The 21,860-nt window shown below is 40.1% G+C and overlaps 2 protein-coding genes across 6 annotated transcripts in view; both read right to left on the bottom strand.

Annotated features, from left to right (window-relative positions):
- Positions 1-21,860, bottom strand: part of LOC306826676 (zona pellucida sperm-binding protein 4-like) — a 350,754-nt gene that overhangs the window by 96,613 nt on the left and 232,281 nt on the right. The window lies entirely within an intron of this gene.
- Positions 1-21,860, bottom strand: part of tnr (tenascin R (restrictin, janusin)) — a 152,868-nt gene that overhangs the window by 79,168 nt on the left and 51,840 nt on the right. For all 5 annotated transcript variants that reach the window (XM_079348128.1, XM_079348126.1, XM_079348127.1 and 2 more), the window contains exon 3: positions 5,266-5,318. The gene's annotated coding sequence lies outside the window, so the exon portion shown is untranslated. The remainder of the gene's footprint in view (positions 1-5,265; positions 5,319-21,860) is intronic.

The raw sequence follows: 21,860 nt of genomic DNA on the forward strand, positions 1-21,860 counted from the left end.
TGATTTGACTTGTGTTATTGATTAAACTACACAACTTAATGAAAACCTGCCGAGCCTTTCGTTACAGATCAAGCTGAAGAGAGAGATTGGTAATTCGAGGGATATGAGAAGTTCCAGTCCTGATTTCAAGGCAGCCTTTGTGATTGGTCGAGTCTCTTGACAATCAATCAATCCATCAATCTTTATTTGTATGGCGCCAGTTCATTACAAATGTTATCTCAAGATATTTTACAAACAGCAGGTAAAGGACCTGACACTTTGCTATATTATAAAGACACAACATTAATCCTATACATGGGCACAGCGCAAAGCAACATTTAAAAAAGTTTCAGTGGCAAGAAAAAAAAACTTTCAATCATTCTATAAAGGTATGTCAAAAAGATGTTTAGAAAGACGTTGGATTCTCTAACTCTTGTAGAAGTACTGATTTTATCTCAGTGTAGTGAAAACTAGTTCATAAAAGTAACATCTAATAATGTTATTCATTACACTAAAGACACGGACTGGTCGAGTGCTTGGCTATATCTCAGTTATAAGTCCTTATGAGTCCAAGCACAGCTTGAGATCTGGAGGTAATGCTGCGCTGGTCATTTCACCGTCTAGACAGATAATTGTGGATTATCAAGTTTTCCACATTAGAGCCCTGCAGACTGTCTGATGAGTCTTTAAGAAACTTATTTCAAGGAGAGACAATTGTTTGACTGCATGTGTTAGTCAGCTTCTGTTCATTTTATGTTTGTTTTTTTGTGCAACTTGCTTAAATGTCCATGCAGAGACATGCTGCGGAAAGACCCGCTGTGCCATAACCGTGTTTGTTTGACAGCAATTTCTTATTTATCCTTTTGTCAGCATGTGCTGGAAATGAACTCTTAGACTATCGAGTACTTAATAATTTTCAATTCATAGCAGATACAAAAAGAAAAAAAAAGCTGCAGAGCTTTTAAAGTTGTATGGTTAATGACCTTCCTTTTTTCTATTTGTACTCATCTCCTTCATTATTAAGGATACAACCAAGAAATAAAAATGTCTAAACTATGGATGTCGAAGATGTTGATAGCACATTTTTAATATCCATATAATCGCTTTAACATGTTTGATTTTGTTGTAGCATAGATATTGTTTGAATTCTACAAATACTGTATCAAAGAGTATAATTCTAATATCTTGACCCAAGTTAATACCATATTGTTAAAAGACGATATAAAATACTATTGTTTCTTCCAGGCATGAAGAAAACCACCCAGGGCTTACTACCGGTATTATCTTTAAAGGAAAGTTTAAGTTTGAAGAGGTGGGGTCAGACTCTTTAAATAGATATTGTACTGATCACTCTAAATCAGGGTCAAATTAAGAAGGGTTCCAGTACAGGGGATAGAAAGGTCAGACTGAACAGTTCTCATTAGGCTGAATCCTTGTACCAGGACAACATCATCAGATGGAGATTGTGTCAGTTCCAAGAAATGCTTGGTGGTAGAGATATAAAGTTCAGTTTGCTAGCAGACAGCTGTCACATTCACAGACTGCTCTGACTGTTTTTTCTCAGAATGGTCCAAACCGGGTGACAACAGGATGGAATCAATTTATTTATTTCTTGCGTATTGTTGTACTTTGTGGAGTGTCTTAATTTGCCCTGTGTGTTTTTTATATTTTGGAGAAGCCAAAGACAAATGTCCACCATGGTGGACAATAAAGTCATCTAATCTAATCTAATGAAACGTCATAAGTAAAGAAAGAGCTATAGATAAAGAAAAGGCATATTTAAGAGTTCTTGTGTTAGGCCTTAATGTAGCATTTCCTTGAAGCTCAAATTTTGGGGAGAAACACGGATGACATTGTCTTTTCCAGGTCTGCTTTCACCTCTTCATGTTGCTACTCGTTAGATGGAAGGATTACAATCTAGGTAGCAAAAAAACAAAACACACATTTTGCACAGATTGTACAACTCGTCTTTTTCAGAGACCAATATCTTCTCATGTGAGAATGTTTAGTTCTGTTTGAATGCCGTGACATTTTTTTTTTTGTAATGCAATGCAAGAAAAATAATATAGTGAGCTTTACAAATTTGTTTGTCATGCGCCCCAATCCTGACATCTTAACTCCTGAGATATACACGATGAAATCTGTCAGCAGTCGAGCACAAGAAAGATAAAAAAAAAGAAGATGAAACAATTCACATTCAAAAGGGTCGTTCTCCAGGGTCTGTCTCTCCTTGCGTTGCAGTGTATAGTCGTCTGCATCATCGTGTTTCAAAAGATTTTTGTGTTGCATTTTCACAATGTTTACTCCAAATGGTGAAGACGTTCCCCCAAAGCGCTGGGATATTACAGTCCCTGTGTAACACTTTGGTTGACTGCGTGTGGCTGCACGCTCTCTGCAGAATATGTTTGGGTGTGACCAGGAGTTATACGCTGGAAGGTGCGCCTCACACTCTCTTATTTTATGTGTGTTTACATCCTGTCTGACAGCTCGCAATCACATGCACAGAAGGAGCCATTTGCCTTCTCCTCTTCTGGATGCACCGCTGTCCCCCCTCGGCTCTGATGCCATAATCAGGACTGACACAGGCACAAGGACCATAATCCCCATTGATTAGAGACCTGAGATCAAAGGCTTCCACAGCCGTCACTCTCACCTCCAGTCGTCACTCTGAGTATATGCCGCTTCTTTCTTTGCTCGACCTTTAGCTTCCTCTTTTTTGTCTTCCTTTCTTACTCGTGGATGTCTCTTCTTTTTTTTTGTTCTTTCCGTTTCTCTTGAGTTCAGCTATACACTGTCTTACACTGCTCCGATTCCAGTCGTCCAGTCCTGTCTCTTCTCATCAACCGCACCTGTTTCAATAGCTTGTGGATGTTGACACAGAGTCTTTAATTTTTCCACTCAACAGAAGATAATCTGCTCAATCAAAACACCTCAGTCAGAATAAACCGACTCATTCTGAGATAAATATTCTTCAGCATGCTCGCCCACTTCATGTTCAGTAGTTAAGTGGATTCAGACTCATGGCTGGAGCTGCAGGTGGCATGCCTCCTTATGTTTAATGAATGCAGCATAAAAACATGTTTCTGAACTTCCCCTCCACCATACTGTCCTAGTTGACGCTCTCCAAATGATCCATTTTGGTAGATAAGATGTCAAATCCCAAAACAGCTTCTCTCATTCATTCAATTTAAGGAATTTTATTCTCTTCTATGGAAATCTATTTAAAGAGACACCACTGAACCAGGCTGTGTTGTTTGGTTTAAATCTGTCGAATCAGTCTTAAACCACACATAAGACACACACTGTTTCAATGGGACACTGTCAAAGCAGCTCAAACGTCCACGGTCAAATGATTCCACATGAAAAATCTCTGTTGTGCTGAACAGTGCGCCCAAGGACCATAAATGAACTATAAGGTACACCATAAGATCAGAAATGTATGGGGGAACTGTCCAATCGAACTCCCACAATGTGTTGTGTCATTCACATGCACGCAATAAAGCTTTGTCTGCAAAGAAAAGCAGTGGTGGTGGATAATACAGGGAGAGCTCCTCATGATAATCCTGTTTAAACAACTGGCAGCTCGGTGATGATGATAGGAGTTCTGCAGCTCAGCGTGTACCCTGACGACACCTGCCACACTCCCGATAATCACTGTTCAAATGTAAAGCCTGTACGGGATATCTCAGTGGTCTGCTGTGTGAATGGCGGGTCACAGACCTGTTTTGTCAGATCACGGGGCTGAAAATGTGATTAAGTGGCGAGCATAACCTTGCTGCTTACTCCACCAGTAATTAAGCAGAGAGGCGTGTATTCCCAGATCAGGCGATGTTGTGATGCAGGAAACATTGTTTTTCTCACTCAGAGGCAGTTGCTTTGAGCACATTAAATTCTGTTACTGTGACGGGGTGGTGGATTTCAATTTAGTCAAAAGCTACGACCAGCTCAAAAGCTTAACGTCAGCAAAATTAGCTAACTTGTAGCACAAAGGGCAGAGACAAAACTATCAAAACTAGCCCCAAGCTAACCAGCCCGACAGCTAACCAAGCGAGCCCATGAACCAGCCTCAAGCAATCAAAATAAGCCAGTAAAGTTTCTGCCACATCATGTATGTATCCTTTACAATACAAAAGCTTTGCTAGCATTGCCAAATTCATCAATATTTACAAAATAACAAGTTAAAGCTTAGTACACTAGCATGCTAGCTTAATCTTTGATTTGACTGTGTCTGGTGTCTGCCAAATTGACATTTGTGAAATATCATGAAGAAATATAATGTTGTTGTGTGTTTGAGAGGTGGATAAGCTCAACAAACCTAGTCTCAAAGTCCACAAACAACTAAGCCAAGTGGGTTGGAAGAAGAAATAACAAAATATGGCAGGAACAGAGGGACGCGTGACGCCAGACTGCGTGAAACGGGAAGCACAACTTCTCAAACCTTTAAGTTGCTCTGCTGCTGTCTGAGACACTTTGGTGCACTGAGATTTTATAACTGCATTTAAACAATAACCACAACGAAACTTGTATTGAATTTGTGAAAATCTGATATTTTCACAACACAGAAGACAAAGTAAGTGATTTAAAGACTGACTTTAATTTTTGGAATTTGTTTTCAATAACTTTCAGAAACTGATTATGGGAGAAACAGATTTTTGCCTTTTAAGTTTCTTCAACATTTGTGCACAAAAAAAAAAGTAGATGGTGAGTTCAAAATCATCAGAAACTTATTTGGCAAAAACTAGGGCCTGTTTGTACTTCCTATTTGCTTCATCTTAAGCAGAAAAGGCAAAAAAAAAAGCTGATATAATTGCTGCATGTATATTCATCCACCTTTTTAATAGTTAACTTTAACAAATCTGTTTTTCATCCTGAACAGAAAGGATTGGCCTCTAGTCAGGCGCTCATATTTCCAGATGTCTTTATGTTTGAGAAATCTTAATTTTGATTGTTTTCATCCAGAATGACAGAAACGTGTGTGTGTGTGTGTGTGTGTGTGTGTGTTTTAATAGATTCGGAGAAGTGAGGGTCCGTTTGTGTTCCTACGAGACAGCCAGTTATGGTGAGGAATACATACATAGAAATGAGTGGAAGATAAGGACTAATCGTCTGATCAGATGTGCTTCAGGTTGATAGATGCACAATAAGCCTGTGCACATGAAGCAGTCATTAAGGAACATTAAAGCATTAAATTGAACATCAGACTATAGCCAGAGGGGGAAATATGGATGCTCATTAGTGCGTCTCCACACGAAGGAGTGAGTGCTTGTTTGTCTGTGAGAACATTACCTTTTCTGTGAGTACTTTGTTCTCTTGTTTCCAGTCTCTGTCTGACTCCGCACCTGTCCGGGAGAAGAGAGGAATTAAATTAGCATGATATCAATTTCACATTTTAAATCCTTACTCTCCGACTGAAGAGGACCTGCAAAGAATTTGAAATTCTAATTGTACGGAGGTGAACTCGCTCTAATCGTGGAACGTCTTACATGGCAGAAGTGTTTATCACTCCCACACAACACATAACACCAACTGAGACGTGAACAAGCCACAGGTAGAAATGTACTCACATCTTTTATTGTTTTTCGAAATCTCTTGAAAAATAAGCAATAAAGGCCTGCATTTACATACAGACAGCAGGCAAACACTGCCTCCAATGCCTCTCTTCCAACTGTAGAGGAACAATGGAGCAGTGCGAGCAAACTGAAGGCACACACGCCTGCAGCTACTAACTAAATCCTATAAATGAGTGCACACACCAGCTCACAGAGGCCTGAGTACATGTCTCCCCCCCCCGAGAAGAACAGAAACATATCAAGGCTCTTCAATCAAAATGTAAAAAAAAAAGGTGTTCATTTGCCTTTTCTGGTGTGCTGCTGAGGCTTTTGTGTTGCAGCACACTCAAACACGCACGCACACACAAACTCTAAAAAAACGAGCCCTGTTAGCTCTTCAGGGTGTCTCGCTCACCCTCTGAGAGATAAAATAACATGCTCTGCTGGCCAGGTTGTTGTTTTTGGTTTTTTTTCTTCTATTGCTCAAAAGAATGACAGATTCTTTGAAAACGGTGTTGCTTACACCCGCATCAGTTTAAATTAACAATTCTTCCAACATAGTGGGAGTAATAGATACTTAACTCTGTCTGCTCTCTTCATGACAGAAATCAAGTCACAAATAGTTTGGAGTAACATTTTCTGACAGTGACCATCATGTATGTTTAAAATCTTAACCTTTATCAGTGTGGGAACTATTTGCTGCTGATGTAAATGAAAAGAGTCAGCAGCAGTACAACTCCTTCACACCAACACATCCAATATATTCTTTACCCCAGCTGAAGAAAGAGCAGTATAGTAACATTTTAAAATGTCTGCTCATTCTCAGGCACCTTGTTGGGATGTTTAAAACTCCACAAAGTGCTGAGGAGAAGGATCTTTCTTTGCTGCTATTTGCTCCACTTTGTTAAGCAGGTAATGAGCACCAGGTAGTGTACAGTCTACAGCTGCCTGCTACGACAACGTTGTTGTAAAAAAAAACAAAAAAAAAAACAACTCGGTAAAAAAAAAAAATGCAGATGAAGTGCAGAGTTGTGTGAACCTTGGGTCCGTCAGAGTAAACAAAATACAACTGTTAGAAAACAATCATTGTCATGGTTAAAAAAGAAACTGTGACAATACCTGGAGAAAAGCTAACCTGCTAAGAAGTCTGTTTTTTAATTCAAACAAAATGCTTCCTCCTCATAATCAACTTTAACTTTATCATTAATTCAGAAACATATAAACAACTCATGCAAACACTATTTCATTCATAGTCTCAGGCTGATGTACAAATAGAGACTGGACCATGATGTGTGCTTTCAATGAGATACTGAACGATTTAAAAGAAAGCGAGCATTTCCACAAGATTTGCAGCCTCGGCTTTCCCTTTTGAAATGTATTCATATAAATGATGTTTCATGAGATCCTATAAGAACCTGCAGTGTTTCCTCTGCAAACACAAACTTAAACCTGCCTTCAGGAATACTCTGACACCCTGAGACCAGAACAACAGACTGACAGTAATGTGTATTACAACACACTTAGCATACATACATTACACAGGTCTTATTTGTCACTCCTTTGAGCCGTCCCGCTGAGGGAGGAAACAGTTACAGATGCTTCGGTTCCCTCCCTCAGACGTCTTTGTCGCTGTAGAGCAGCACAGAAGAATGCCTGTGAATGTTAATCATATTATGTTCCTGCAGTTTATTTGCTTGCTGAGCAGCCACCAAAAAGTGCTGCTATCGCAAAAAAGCTGAGTATAAATAACAAAGTTACACAACAGAAACAATGAATGTGTGTAATAAATGATTTGCTTCCCGGCTCGAGTCCAACAGAACAAAAGCAGAATGTTGTTGTTGGGGTTTTTTTTGAAGAAAGTTAAAAGACAGTTCAACTTATCAAAGTGTAATGATCCCAATAAGACAAGAACTCACACATGAGTAAGAGTGCATCGAACGCAGCATGGTGTAAAGGAGCAGACTGAGGACGTTTCACAGCTGCTTCTGTTCTCTGCTTTTGCTCTCAGTTCAGGTCGGTGAGCAACCATACCGTAGTAACCCCTTTAAATAGCACAGTGAGGAAATGTTCTCCAAACTGCAAAAATAATTTCAACTGGATATTTTGTTGGTTGCGTAAAGTTTCTGAGAGAAATTAGTTTAGTACCTAGAAAGAAAAATGTGAAAAAAGATAAGCAAGGATTGTACAAATGTAGTCTTTTTTTCTCTTAGTATTAGAAGTTTTATTCTGGGCTACTTAAGTCAACCACAATTATTATTATTATTATTATTGTCCTTTCTTCTCTCTATACAAAGTCTCCCTGGCCCATGATATAAATCATATTGACTTACTGAATTGGGGAAGTATAACAAAGCTTAGATGATAGATAGGCAGTATTAAGTTGGGATGGCCCAGAGCCGCAACACACACACACACACACACACACACAAACACACACACACAAACACACACACACACACAAACACACAAACAAACACACACACACACACAAACAAACACACACATACACAAACACACATATCTACACACAAAAACACACACACACACACACACGTACACACAAAAACACACACACATACCTACACAAACGCATACACACCTACACACAAAAACACACACACACACATACACACCTACACAAACGCATACACACCTACACACACACACACACACACTGACTCCACAGTAAGTTTTGTTTTTGTGTGTGACTTACACTCAGCTCTCAGTGTGCAACTTTTCTTCTTTTTGTTTTTATCAGCAGTTGAACCCATTTCCGTTGTGTTGATGCAGCAGATGGATTCCCTCCCACGATCCATTCATCACCTGCCACACCAAAAACCTGCTTTTGCCCCCACTATGCCCATGAGAAATAGCTTTTATAACATCATTCTCCCCAAAAAACATACAAGTCGTTTACATCCAACAGGTTTCAGCAAAAAGTGCGTCTGGAAAGTATTAATTTACTGAGTGACGCGAAAAGATCATAAAAACCTTTTAAGCAGAGAATTTAGACTGAACGGGACGCTCAGAATGTGAAAAAAACAAAATAATCTAAAAGTGCTGTTAAAAGTTGAAATTGAGCCAAAAACATAAACCAGTGTGATAAAAAGAAGTCCCTATTTGTTGTGGGTATAAAAGAGACATCTATTCACTGTGTAATTTAACACAAACAAAGCCTCCTGTTTAAATTATTCCATGCATAATAATTCACTTGATAAAGTGGGATTTAATTCAGGAAACAACGTTCATAACTCATGCCCACAGCGGAGAGGGTAAAAGGCACAAACATATTTCGTCTTTCTACCGAGGCAATTAGTCAACAGTTGCATTAATGTAGATATATTTCAAATGCCAGGACTCATTTAGAAATTGCTCCACAGCGTCAATAAAAAATAATGGAGCCAACACGGTTAGGGACAGTGTCAGTGCAATGAGCTCATTTATGGGTGTGTGCGCAGCTGAATGAAACATTTGTTATCTTTTCACAGCAGGAAATTAAAGTTAACTTTACTCCACGACGGCTACTGAGTGTGTGTGTGTGTGTGTGTGCTGAAATTTTAACAATAGCAGGTATATTTTGAATTCTTAGTGAGAATGAGTTATAAAAACACTTGAACTGTCATAATACTGGCTAAGGGTTACTATCATTTAGCTGCTCCCTTAATTTGGAGTCTGAAATGTTGCCGTGTTTATATAAGACAAAATGGCCGACTCCTTACCTTGCGCATATTGCTATTTTAGTTGAGGACGAGAGAGAAGAAGAAGAACATACTCACTCATTCGAATGTCACGCAAGTGTTTTTAGATCACCATCAATTCACATTGCAATGTGCTAACACTGGCCTGCAAACGGAACAATGCAGGCCACGGGCCAGTGTTCGTGTGCTGCTTGCACTCAACTGCTTCATGTAAATGCGATTGGAGGAGGCTTGGAGGTTTGTCGCTGCAGGAGGGCTGAGGTGTGAGTGTAATGTAGCCAGGGAGAGGGGAGAAAGAAAGTCTTGTTTCTACTCAGGCTCTCATTGGTCATAGCTTGTGAGACAAGTTCTGGTGACATTTCAAGTGGTGAGAGAGAAGTTTAATACATCAGATATAAAGGTTGTTAAAAAAAAAAATAGATACAAAGAAGTAATGAAGAAAAACATCAGTAGTTGTTCAGCTCTAGTGTACACAACCAGTGCCTCCCTATAGGTGACCAGTTCTTCTAGGTGTACCATAATTGTTCTCTTGAGGAGAAGCAGTATAACTTTTTTTTTTTCTTCTACAGTTCAAGTGGGCATGCTAAATGTAGCGTCAGGGATAATACTGACAGTATGGGCAAGGAAAGAGAAAAGATGAACCTTCAACAAACTACATTCACACATACACACACGCTGTAAGAAGACACGAGATAAACTAAAAGTGACAAAGACACACACAAAGCAAAAAGGCAGACATACAGCAGGCTGCATGGTCTCTGGTGTGACAAACCTGCTGAATCACTCTGCCTCCATGCTGGACTTTTAATTATGACAGGTATAAATCCCACAGAGACATGCAGAGGGAGAGACGAGCAGAGAAACAGAGACGAGGTGAGCAAGGCTGAGAGAAAGTCAAACAAAACAAGAACATGTGCACATCCATTTGAATCCACACGAATCCCCCTGTCAAATTACAAATTAAAAGCCTTTTTGCATTTGCAGGCAACAAAGTGAAAGCCTTGTAGTGGTGATCAATAGAATAAAACACAGCTGCTGAGTTAACTTCCATGATGTAATGATTACTAGTGTTTGTGTTTTGCTTCCTATAGTGCGGTTTTTAAAGTCCAAATAGTTCAGTGCAAGCCCCACTGTGGGACACAGATCTAATAATGCTGGGTGGGACATGCATGAACACGTGTGTGCAGTGAAGTCACCCGTGAATTGTGGTCTGCACTGTAAGTCAACGCGCAGCATTATCAGCGTCTGGTTGAGCTTTTGTTGCCATGGCGTCAGCAGAACATGAGCTCTTACCAGCGTGCGCATGTGCAGAGAAAAAAAGAAGAAGTTAAGGGGGGGGGGGGGGGGGGGCACGGTAGTCGCATGTGGATATGGTTGCTACACTTTGGGATGCCTGTGTTTCAAAGAGAGCTTGAATTGGGCCTGTGTGTTTGTGCTAAATAGTCATTTCATGCTGCCTTTCTATCGTAAATCGTCACATTGTGGGATGACTGCAATGACGTGTCGCGGGCTTTGGTTGTAAGACCGCGAAATCAGTCATCTTTTTATCCCCTCTCACAGTGCAATGTAGGACCACCATTTGGGGCCACGGCCACAGATATTGCCATGATTGATCATCTTTCATCTAAAGGACAGCCTAAAACTGTACAGTCTGTGCGAGTCATAGATATCATCACAGTGCAGCAATAACCTGTGAGACAACATCTTTCTTTGTTGGAGCCATACGTTGCTCTTTCTAATGAATGTTCTTATTGTTGGTGATATAAAAAATTGTACAATGTACTTGTAAGAGCAAGCAGTCATTTACTACTGTATAGGTACAAAACTGTTTATTGTTAAGTAGACCAAGACATACACACATGTCAAAGCTGTAATTAAAACCTTAAAGGCCTGCCGCTAGTTCAATTAGCTCCAAAACAAAAGGCTAAGATTTTATATTGCAGCACTGAAGGGATACTGACAGTTTCATTCAGGCAGAAGTCAATGCACTGGTCAGTGAAGGTGTCACAACCAATTAAAACACTTTTTTTTGCAGGTAAATCCTTCAGAGAAAAAAACAACAACTTAACTTTCAAAGCAACATAAAAAACGTTGGACCTAACACGGAGAATGAAACATTTAATGGTTTGAAGGTTTCTAAGGCCATAAATAATACTAATAATAAAATAATAATAATAATGTGCTTCTCCCAAGTCTGATTTTCAAAGTGTGTTTTTATTTAGCTGCTATTTTGCCACCATCACTGACATAAAAAAAAAAAACACATACCACATAATCACACCTCATTTTTTTGCCAGCTTTTAACATAATGAATATAGTTTGTCAAGCGTAAGCATGACGCTCACACTTGATAATGGCGTGTTGAAAAACAGCAGTGTCTTTCACACATATGAGAGGGGACCAGGCACTACAAGTATGACAAACATAGGCCTTTATTATAAAGAATAAATCATTTAAAAAGCCAACATCTTTCGACCATTGAGGTCTTCATCGAGCTTTGACACCACAAATTTGTAGTGTGGCCACATCTATATAACAACTGCAACCAATGTTAGGCACATACAGTCATGTGTTCTTGTCAGTATGTCCATCAGGATAACTAACAACTTCTTAGAAAGAATCAAGCTGCTGGTCAACTGACATTCTCAGCATGTTATATATCTGCCTATCAGGACACAGTATTGTTGAACATATTCAATCGGGATCTGACCAATTAGTGAACAGCAAAGAGATGTCTTGCAAAGACTTTTATGCTTATTTGTTGAGCAACCGGAAAGTGCTGAAAAAGATCAGCTCTACAGCAAAATATGGATGGGCAGACAAGGAGGATGAGGAAGAAAAGCAGGATGAATAAGACCAAAAAAAAAAATTAATTGTAGATCATTTTTGTTTGTTAAGTGAGTATCTTTGAGAGACTGTTTTTAATTTATTATTTATCTTAAATAGGGAGATATTTAAAGCTGGATTTTCTAACACAAAGAGGTCATATTTTCACATTATTTATTTGAAAAGAGAGCTATTATTTTGTTACAGGTAGTTACATATTTGATTTCATTACAGAAGTTAATTTTGCACCATTGAGGCATAATAAAGTATGATCATAAACCTCTGAGAAGTCTGTCTGAATTTGTGTCTCAAGGCTGGCCCGAGTAGTGACCTCTTTTTTGGAAATCAAAATATGGTCACCCTAATTTATATAGCGCTGTTCAGACATGAGGCAATTCACAGTGCTTTACAGACATAAAAACAGAAAACATTGAAACAGAGCTTCAGGAAAGAATGCAACAGAAATTAAAAAAATAATAATAATAATAAAATAAAATAAAATAAACAAGGCAAAAGAAAGATCATACATCATTAAAAGACAGAAGAATGTAAAAATACTCGATAAAGGAACAACAGTTGAATAATTAGACCTTGAACAGTTTGATAAAGTTGTATCGAAGGAGGGATTCCTAACCACATCAAGTGAAGGCATGTGGCTGTTAGCCTGCTAGGAGGGATAGCTAACATTAGCCACACTCGGCTAACTGCAGCAAAATCCATCCGTTTTGGTGTTTTATGACCTGTTAAAGACGGCATTTAAACGTTAACATGGCTGCATGAGAGATTATTTGGACAGTGTTCAGCCATGTTAAATGATTTGTGCTCATTTTTACAGTTTCAAGTGTTTTCTTGCGTTTCAAACTGGTCAAATAGTTTGAATCTGCACTGCTGCTGCTGCTGTAACGCCCGAATTTCCCCATTGGGGATCAATAAAGTTATATCCTATCCTATCCTAATTAAAATTTCCTTTTAATCATCGGAGAGATTCGTCGCTATGGGAACCTCCCTAAATACGAGTATACAAAATATGATCATGAACCGTGTCGATCAAATCAAAACAATGGTTCGGCTGAAGATCATGATGCACTTTATAAATATGTAAATTCATGTTGCCGCCGAGGACACATTAATACGATTATAAGTAAATGGAGCCTGACAGTGTGACTTGACTTTAATCCATCACATTTCACATATTGCTCCACTGACTAAACAATATGAAAGAGTGGATAGATCATGAATTAAATAAAGTGTCTGTTCTGTTGGTCATGTATCACTACAGATACAGAACTCTTAGACTTAATTGCCTTTATTGGATAGGACAGCTGAAGACAAACTTCAGGAGAAGAGAGTGGGGGAAGGACATGAAGCAAAGGGCCTAGGCTGGACTCAAACCCATGGCTGCTGCGACGAGGATTATAGCCTCTGTTCATGAGTGTGTCACAACCACTAAGGTGTCATCTGTGGGGAGAATGACAGAACTGTATTAAAAGGTTTATCAACTAAGGTGCAGAAAATGTTATGAACACTCCCACCTCTAAAAAAAATACTTCAAAAAAGCTTCTCACAAAAGCTTTGTGTGTTTGTCGAGACCTGATCTCACTGCAGAAGAGAAACTCAAAGCGTCACTTTGCTCTCTTTTTTGGCTGCAGCTCACCCAGCAACACATGCTGTATATTACACACTTTATAATACACACAGAATCCACGCTTCTCCCTAGTCGGTCTTTCTCTGCATCTATCTCTGTCTTTCTCTATCGCTCTCTCTCACACACACACACACACACACACACACACACATTCATCTGCCTGTAAAGACAGCCCAGTGCAGGTCAGAGCGGTGCAGAGAAGTTAGAGCTGCCGGTCTGGCCGCGGATATCCAGGAGGATGATGGGGATTGTGAAGAGAGCGTGAGAGAGAGTTGGTGAGCACCACTCAATCAATTCCTATTGAACCTCTCTCCAGTGGGAACACGATAAGCGATGCAGACCTACGGGATCTAACAAGCTGTAGCATTCCTTTATATTGAAGGGAAACAGCTGACCGGGGCTGACGCTAAATGTTCAAATTGCTTCACAGTGCGTTTTCTGACTGTTGCAGCATTTGATTAAATCCAGATTTTATGAAGCAATGAGATTCTTTTACAAGCCCATAGTAATCATATTCATTTCAAACCCTTAAATTATACCCAGCTAGATGTGAAAGTGCAGTATAATATTCACACAGCTGCACCCTTGTTATGCCTTTGATGGCATTCAGATAGTTAGTAAGCACTTACAGTATATTGAGTCAACAGTGCTCCATTTAAAGGCATTTTGGTCAATTTTCCTCACCACAGAAAACGTATTAGATCAGTCAGACAGAAGTAAACACATTGACAGTCAGTGGGATCCAGAATGAAAGGCTCAGTGGGTATACATTACAAAGAAAAGACGATTAGGCTGAAAACCAAACAAGAAAAAGCAAATGAAGCTATGGGAGGCATTTTAATATTTGAAATGTGATCAAAGTTCTACAGGCTTAACCATGAATGCAACCTGAATTTTGAGCAGTTTAAAAAAAAAAAAAAAAAAAAAACAATACTGGCATGAATTTAGTAAATTGGGTCCCTTGGAGGTTAATCGCATTCTAAATGAGGAAAAGATCCAGAGAAAAAAAGGCAACGGGTACCACTTCTGCATTTCAGGCTAGTAATTTATAATGAAAATATTATTTCTGGAAAACAACAGTCAGTGACAATGAGACCAGAGATGCAATATGACGCTTTTTGCATCACATGAAGAAAACTTTCAAGCAAAGATGAACATATTTTTCTCGCCTCAGGGCAAAATGAGGGCTGGATTCATGACCATTCAACACAACTACCATGTTTCTAATGATACACAGCTTCATGTAAATGGGTGAAGTATCCCTTTAATAGGGTTCAAATCAAGCTTCATTAATGATCAACAACAGCCACGTTACGCTGCAACGACAGCAGAGGATCTTTGAGATCAAGTTTGAAAGTGCTGTGAGCTGCTGCGTGATCATGATCTTCAAGGCATACCTCACTGATATTTTGTAGCTGTAATCTTTTCAAATGTGTAAATTGGTTCTGAAGTACAGCCGAAAAAAAGGAAAAAAGAAAAAGGAGCTGATACCTGATTGGACTGTAAGGTACTTCAGAGAGACGGATGCATGCTCAGCTGTGCGAGCGCTGCAGATGAACTCTAATCTTTTCTTTTGAGTTACAGACTTTCCAATAATCTCAAGAGATGGCTGGGCTTTTCCGACGAGCAATGCCGCTTTTGGTAAGTGAAGGCTTCGATAAAAGTTTTTTTCTATTACCTCAGTTATTCAAGCAAAACCTGCGAATCGACTCTGCATCACTCCTGAAAAACCTTTTCATACGTTTAAATGTATCTGTTTGAATACTGATTTCTGCGAGAAATGTTGAGAAACTGCAAAGTGAGGTCAGACGTTTGCTCTCTCAAAACAATCGCTTACTGTCTGCTTTATTTGAGGGCCTTCACTGTTCGGACTTACTGCTGTTACAGGGTGTTGGGACAAACACACTTCACTTGCCAACAACCCCCGAGTATCTTTTCTGTATTGTATTGAAAGCACTTTCTCGAGACTTTGTCTGAGCACAGATGCTATCACTTGAATAGCTTTCGATGATTATGTCATTTGGTGCAACAGAACAAAGTACCAGGAGTCCACTTTCATGTATCACGTGTTGAGAGAAAGGAGAGCTCCCCTCAGACTCCACACGAAGAGTGACTTCATCAGCAACATGATCGCATGCACTCGCATGTATTCAGGCAGATGCTCGACGCAAGTTGGACATATTCTTTCTAATAGAGCGAACAAATAGTCTGTGTGGCAGGAAGGTAAAATAATCAGCATCTTGTTGCCTATTCAGAATGCCCATGGAGAAATATGTATGTGTTGTGCTGTCAACAGTTTTCCTAACCAAGCGTGAAAGCAGCCTGTTTGATCCAACAGAGTGAAGATGATGTAAAATCGTATCGAAGACAGCGATAATCACAAACAAATATGCAAGGACACGTAACGTTTAGGTCGTTTGGATTACTGCTCCGCTGTTATCTCATGCACAGCTGATGTACATCAAACATGAACGCATTTCCATTCCGCCGGACTCCAGTGTTTAATAACATGGTTCTAAATGCTGCTTCATGTTCACCGTCACCTATTCTCCAATTTGAGTTCAGCCAGCACTTGAAGTTAAACACACACTTTCTAAAACAGAACATGCGGTTATGACTCATGAGCCAGCAGCTACCTCAAGATGTTTCATCTTCCCCGGGACGTGATGTCAGGGAGTCTGGCCGACTTACAGAGACGTCTCTGCTCATGAATCTGGCCCAACCATTTAGCAGAGGATTCAAAATAGCCAAACGTTATCTTGTGAAAACCAGATGAAAAATGTGGACCGGCTTCTCTCCTGTTTTTGTGTTTATTTTTTTTTCTCGCTCTCCCCACACTTTCCCCAAGATGCCTATTTCTGTTCCGTCATCCCGCTTCAGTGATATTTGTTAGACAGAGAACAGAGATCAAGAGTGCTCCTGCATTGATTCTTTTGCTTTGTTATGACACTAAATTTTGCTTCGCTGCTCTCTGCTGACTGAACAAACCACAAATGTACTCGCGCGCGCGCACACACACGCACACCGACAAACTATGAAAGATAGCTCTGAGCACATAACTTGATTCAAGATCATTTGTTTATTTTGAGACTATTGATTTGTGTGTTACGTAATGAAACAAATCCCTTTCAGAGGCATCACCGCAGCAATCCATTCGACCATGCACTCCCATTCATTGCATCTCTAACGAGGAGGTCAATACACCCTCAAAGGTTCTGACGACACATAAATGTCGTTTTAGTCGGAGAAGAACGAAAGGAGAAACAGACGTGACTCAATCGCTGTTGTTGTACACGACAATGTTTGATATGTGAGGTTTTAAAAACACCGCTGCCCTGAACATCATCCATCATCCCAACATCGCGAAGCTAAGATGAATATATTATTCTATTTTTAGGGAAGGATTCAGTGGGGTCTCAGTATGTGTCTTCATTATCCTGTGTGTGTGTGTGTGTGTGTGTGTGTGTGTGTGTGTGTGTGTGGGGGGGGGGGGGGGGGGGGGGGGGGGTCTATATGTGAGGCAGCAAATCAGCCGATCAGCAGGGAACGTCATTTACAGATGGGGTCACAAGTAATGGAAAGTCATTTTCACCAGGGGCTGTTTTCCATGTAGAGTAGCTACCACACAGCCAGCTCAACTAGGACAAATAGCTCGTGCACAAAGCACTACAATAACCTCGACTAAGAAGCCCCAGCTGAGAGCTGCAGATCCTGAAATGTTTCCCCTGATCGTAGACAAAGTACTGAGAGAACAATCTGCAGTGTAAGACGAGGACATCTGGTTTTATACAGATCTGTACTTTGGAGAATCTGCTGCCTAAATGAGTGTTGTTGTTTTTTGTTAGTTTTCAAATCAGATGGTTTAGTTATGGAAGGTTTTATTGATTGAACAATCAGACCTAAGCTTGAATACTATTTAGGACAAATGTCCAACAAAGGAAAAGCCCTTTAGCGAGACAAAAAAAAAAAGACCTATGCATTATTGATGCAGCTAATGGTGACAGAAGTGTTTTGGGTTGGACATTCACACATTAGTGTCGAGAGCTTTGACGCGGTCTGTGGCAGCTGGATTGGTGAAGCTGTGGTGCCGCTTTAGGTACAGCTGAGACGAGAATTGTGATTGGAAAAACCGCACCTTGAGTAACAAATCCTTGAGTTTGAAGGCATCTCAGATGTCAATATCTGGAAATAGTACATCTAACAGTTTGCGCTTGGATGTCTTCTCTTAGTTCCGACCTTATTTTTGTTTCATATTATACTCAGTGGACTAATCAACTAGTGGAAAAGGAAGTTGCCAACGGCTACACCAGAAGCCCTGATCTGTCGGTCGTTGCATCCTGAGGCTTTACCATCACCAGACAAAAGCAAAGGGCTTCTGAGATTGGCTACTTGGTGACTAATGATCCACCGTCTTCTTTTTGGGGAGAAAAAAAGGATCGCACCGCTGGAAGCTGACTAAAGGTGGATGATGTGAAACAAAACAAACGACGACATTTGTGGATGAATCATGCAAGAGAGCAGTAGCTTAATATTTCATTCAGGTTCAGTATTACATAAATCAACAGAAACACTCAGGAGTGATGCAGTCTTTGGATTCAAATGTTGTGTTCCACTTGTTCTGCTTGTCCTGAAACTGCCGTTTCTCCTGTTTCCTGCTTGTTAGAACCATTTACCACATCATGCTCTGTGCGTGTAAGGAAAACCTAGCGAGAGTGATGACCTGACTTGATGCCTGTTGGCTTTTCATGAACGATCTAAATGATTACCCTGCTGTCTTTATATCATTACAGAGATTCTTTTGTCTTCACTCTTTCTTCCTGCAGTAAAAGCCCTGGTGTATGAGATGCTATAGAAAAAGGGGAGACGATCTATAAATCTATGTCAACACCCATGAGACCAGCAGGAGTCTCAGCGTTAGGCAGGCTACAGTATTACTAGGTCTTAAAGTTCACTTGTGTACGTTCCAGTGTGCATTCTCTCTGAAACTCAGTGCCACTTAGATCTGTCTTTAATTGTGGCTACACCTCTCGTCCTGGTCAGAGTGAAACCAGAGCTTTATCACAAGTGAACAACTCCTATCTGTACATTACAGATTATCAGTACTCTCAGTTGCAGCATAGGTGGAAAATTCTGTTTATTTGATGGACGGCCCCTTGAGATGATCCATCTCGTTTTCAAAGGGGGCGTCCCAAGACAAAAAAAACACAACAGCGCAATTTAATTTAGACACAGTTATATATACAATACACGCACATCTTGCTCACCCATCTGCTCACATGTCCCGCCGGTAAACTCACAGCACCCTCACAAGACCATCAGAGGTAGATACACATGGCATATTATACATCAAGACAAAGACACATTATTAAAGTAGCAAGACGTCAAGATGGCGTTACCTTGAAGCAGGAGCATGATTATGTAGAAAAAGGTAGTGGTGCTTTCTTAGAAAGGTAAAGTGAGTTTATTGTTTTTCTCTTTATAGGTAGAATGTTCCAGTCCCAATGAGCTTTATACTTAAATGCCCGTCTGCCGATTTCTTTGTTGGTTTTGGGAACAAGAAAAAAAAGGCTGCTGAGTATGTCTTAAGTGTTGACGTGATGCAGGGTAATGTGCTTTTTTTTTTGGAACTCACTAATGATGACAGCGTCTTCCTTCTTAAATTGTTCCAAATGAGGAGAGAGTATTTGCAGCAGCAGGCGGCCAGAAGGAGAAAAAGCTCTGCGTCCTCTTTCCGAGCGTTCCGCACTGGTTTGTGCCGCCAGCTCCGAGCGCTTTAGCTAAAAAATCTTTAGACTTTTCAGAAGGGTGCTGCCGCCTGCGCTTTTTTGTCCCGCCCCCCCCCCCCCCCAAAAAAAAACAGCAGGTGGACTCTACACAGTTTACTCAGAAACAAAAATGTGGAAAGATTACCATGGACAAAGAGCCAAACTGAAACAAATTCTTCTTTGTAATTAGCTAACTTCAGATGTTGAAATGTCAAACATCTCTTCTATTGAACAGCTTGAGGAATTTCATAATCACTCGATCCTTTAAACAAGCTGAGCACCTGCAAAGAGATTAAAAAAAATGGTACAAAAAGAAGATGTGACTCTTGTCAGAAATTTCAAAAAATGAAGAAGAAGAATGAAGTGCACACAGTGTGAGAGTAAATTAAGCAAATTAAAGCTTCCTTCACATCAAAAACAAGAATGGCTTCAACTAGATAATGAGTGCCTCTCAACAGTTCAGCAGTAAAGCAAGTAATTGCTTTTTCATGGGCTTAAGATTTTGAATTTCTATCATGTGGTGAGTCTAACAAAATCCAATCACATGGATAGCAATTAAACTCTTCAGTGAACTTCTGACATGGTTCAGTTCCGAGGTAATCACATAACTTAGTCTGATCTATACTTAATTACCTCCCAGGAAGTCAATGATGTGTTGTTTTTTTTTGTTTGTTTTGTTTTTATGAAGCCTTGCTGAAGTTTTCTTGAATGTTCTGCTGCTGTGGACAGAACCTGCAACTTTACATCAGAGATCAAGTCAAACAGTTGTTGGAATCAGCAGAGCTCAGAGAACATACTGCAGGTTTTTAGAAACACAGTGCTGTTACAACTTCCTTTCACAACTCACACATTCACCCAAAATAAGATGACACTTTAACATTGGGCAATTAAAAAGGCTTTAATAAAAGCGTTTGTGTTGGATATTAATATTATGTTTTTGTACATAAGGGGAGCTTGATAACATTTGCTCAGCAGCAGGAGGATCTTTGGATGTTATTTCCACGGTTGCATGTGAAAGTGCTAAATCAGCAAAGATGTGTAAAGACCGAAAATAATTAACTGGAGAACATTCACGCTGTAATGGACGGTAACAGAGGCTGACCTTCTTCAAAACAGGTACGTAATATGTCTCCTTGTTCCATGAAATACAGCGTGAGATATGGCCGAGTATCATGGAGGTCACAGTGGACATAATGGGGAAACCAGCTAAAAGCTTTGCTCATGAATTAAAACAAGCGCTTGGCTTTTTATTTGTTTACTGGAGGTACTACATTACATCTTTCCTTTCTCCACTTATTATGTGATACTGTTCTAAAGGCTACTTATCTCCACAGACAGTGGTCCTGACATTTCAAAGGGATATGTATTGTCCCAAATGCCGAGGTGCTAAACAGGCGGCCGTGTTATTTTAAAGTTTGGAAATAACAGGTTTTGTGTCGTCCGTGTAGCACCGGAGAAAGACTGAATACAGAAGGGACCTAAGCAATCCTTTTGTTTCCTGCTGTTTCCATGTTTGATTCGGTCTGAGTCACCCTGCGACCGCTTCCATATGGTGGCCTGTTCAACAGCGAGAGCAGATTGCATTATTGGACCGGTCACAGCGAATGGTTGCTGCTAACAAGTTGCTCCCCCTCCCATGACCCCCCTTTTTTATGTGTGTATTTTTGCTGTGTGTCTATTTGGATGGTTTTGTGTGTGTATGTGTGTGTGTAGGTGTGTATGTGTTTGTCTGTGTGACCCTGAGTGACTTGTTTCCAATAAGGAAATAAAATCCATTGTGGGACACACACACACACACACACACATCAGCAAACCATTTTCCTTTATTACTTCACCTGCACTTCCTTGAGCCAGTGGGTGTGCTCCCACGCTGCAACCAACTCCCAGACAAGCCCCGGCTGCATCTGTCTTGTCGACAGAAGTGCTGAGTGGCTATTACTTCTCAGCCAACCACATAAAAACCCCGGCAATTAAATGCTATTGGCCCATTCGACTTTGTCTTCTCACAGGAAAAGAGAAAGGAAAGGCAGAGGAGGAAGTGGAGGTGAAAGCTGGAAAGAAAAGACAGAGCTCAAGTGACGCTGCTTTCAAGAGAGAAAGATCTTTATGACGCGAGTTTGAAATTTCAAAGTGGACTGTTAAAGTAGCTGTGAAATTAAAGTTGATGAATTACAGTTTCTGTCCTCAGAGGAGTATGAGAGCGGGCTCCTTAACTAAGGTTTAAATGGGACGTAAAAGTAGGCAGCACCATGGGAGTTCCAGAAAGGTCTCCACTTTTAACTAGATTTATAGTTGAAGAGATTCTGCCCGAGCTGCATTGTTATTCTGCCCTCAAGAAATAAGCTTAAATCATATTCTGTGCTCTTCACAGAAACAAAACTGAGAAACACTGTTTTGT

This window comes from Symphodus melops (genome assembly GCF_947650265.1).
Source record: "Symphodus melops genome assembly, chromosome: 7".
Lineage (NCBI taxonomy): Eukaryota > Metazoa > Chordata > Actinopteri > Labriformes > Labridae > Symphodus > Symphodus melops.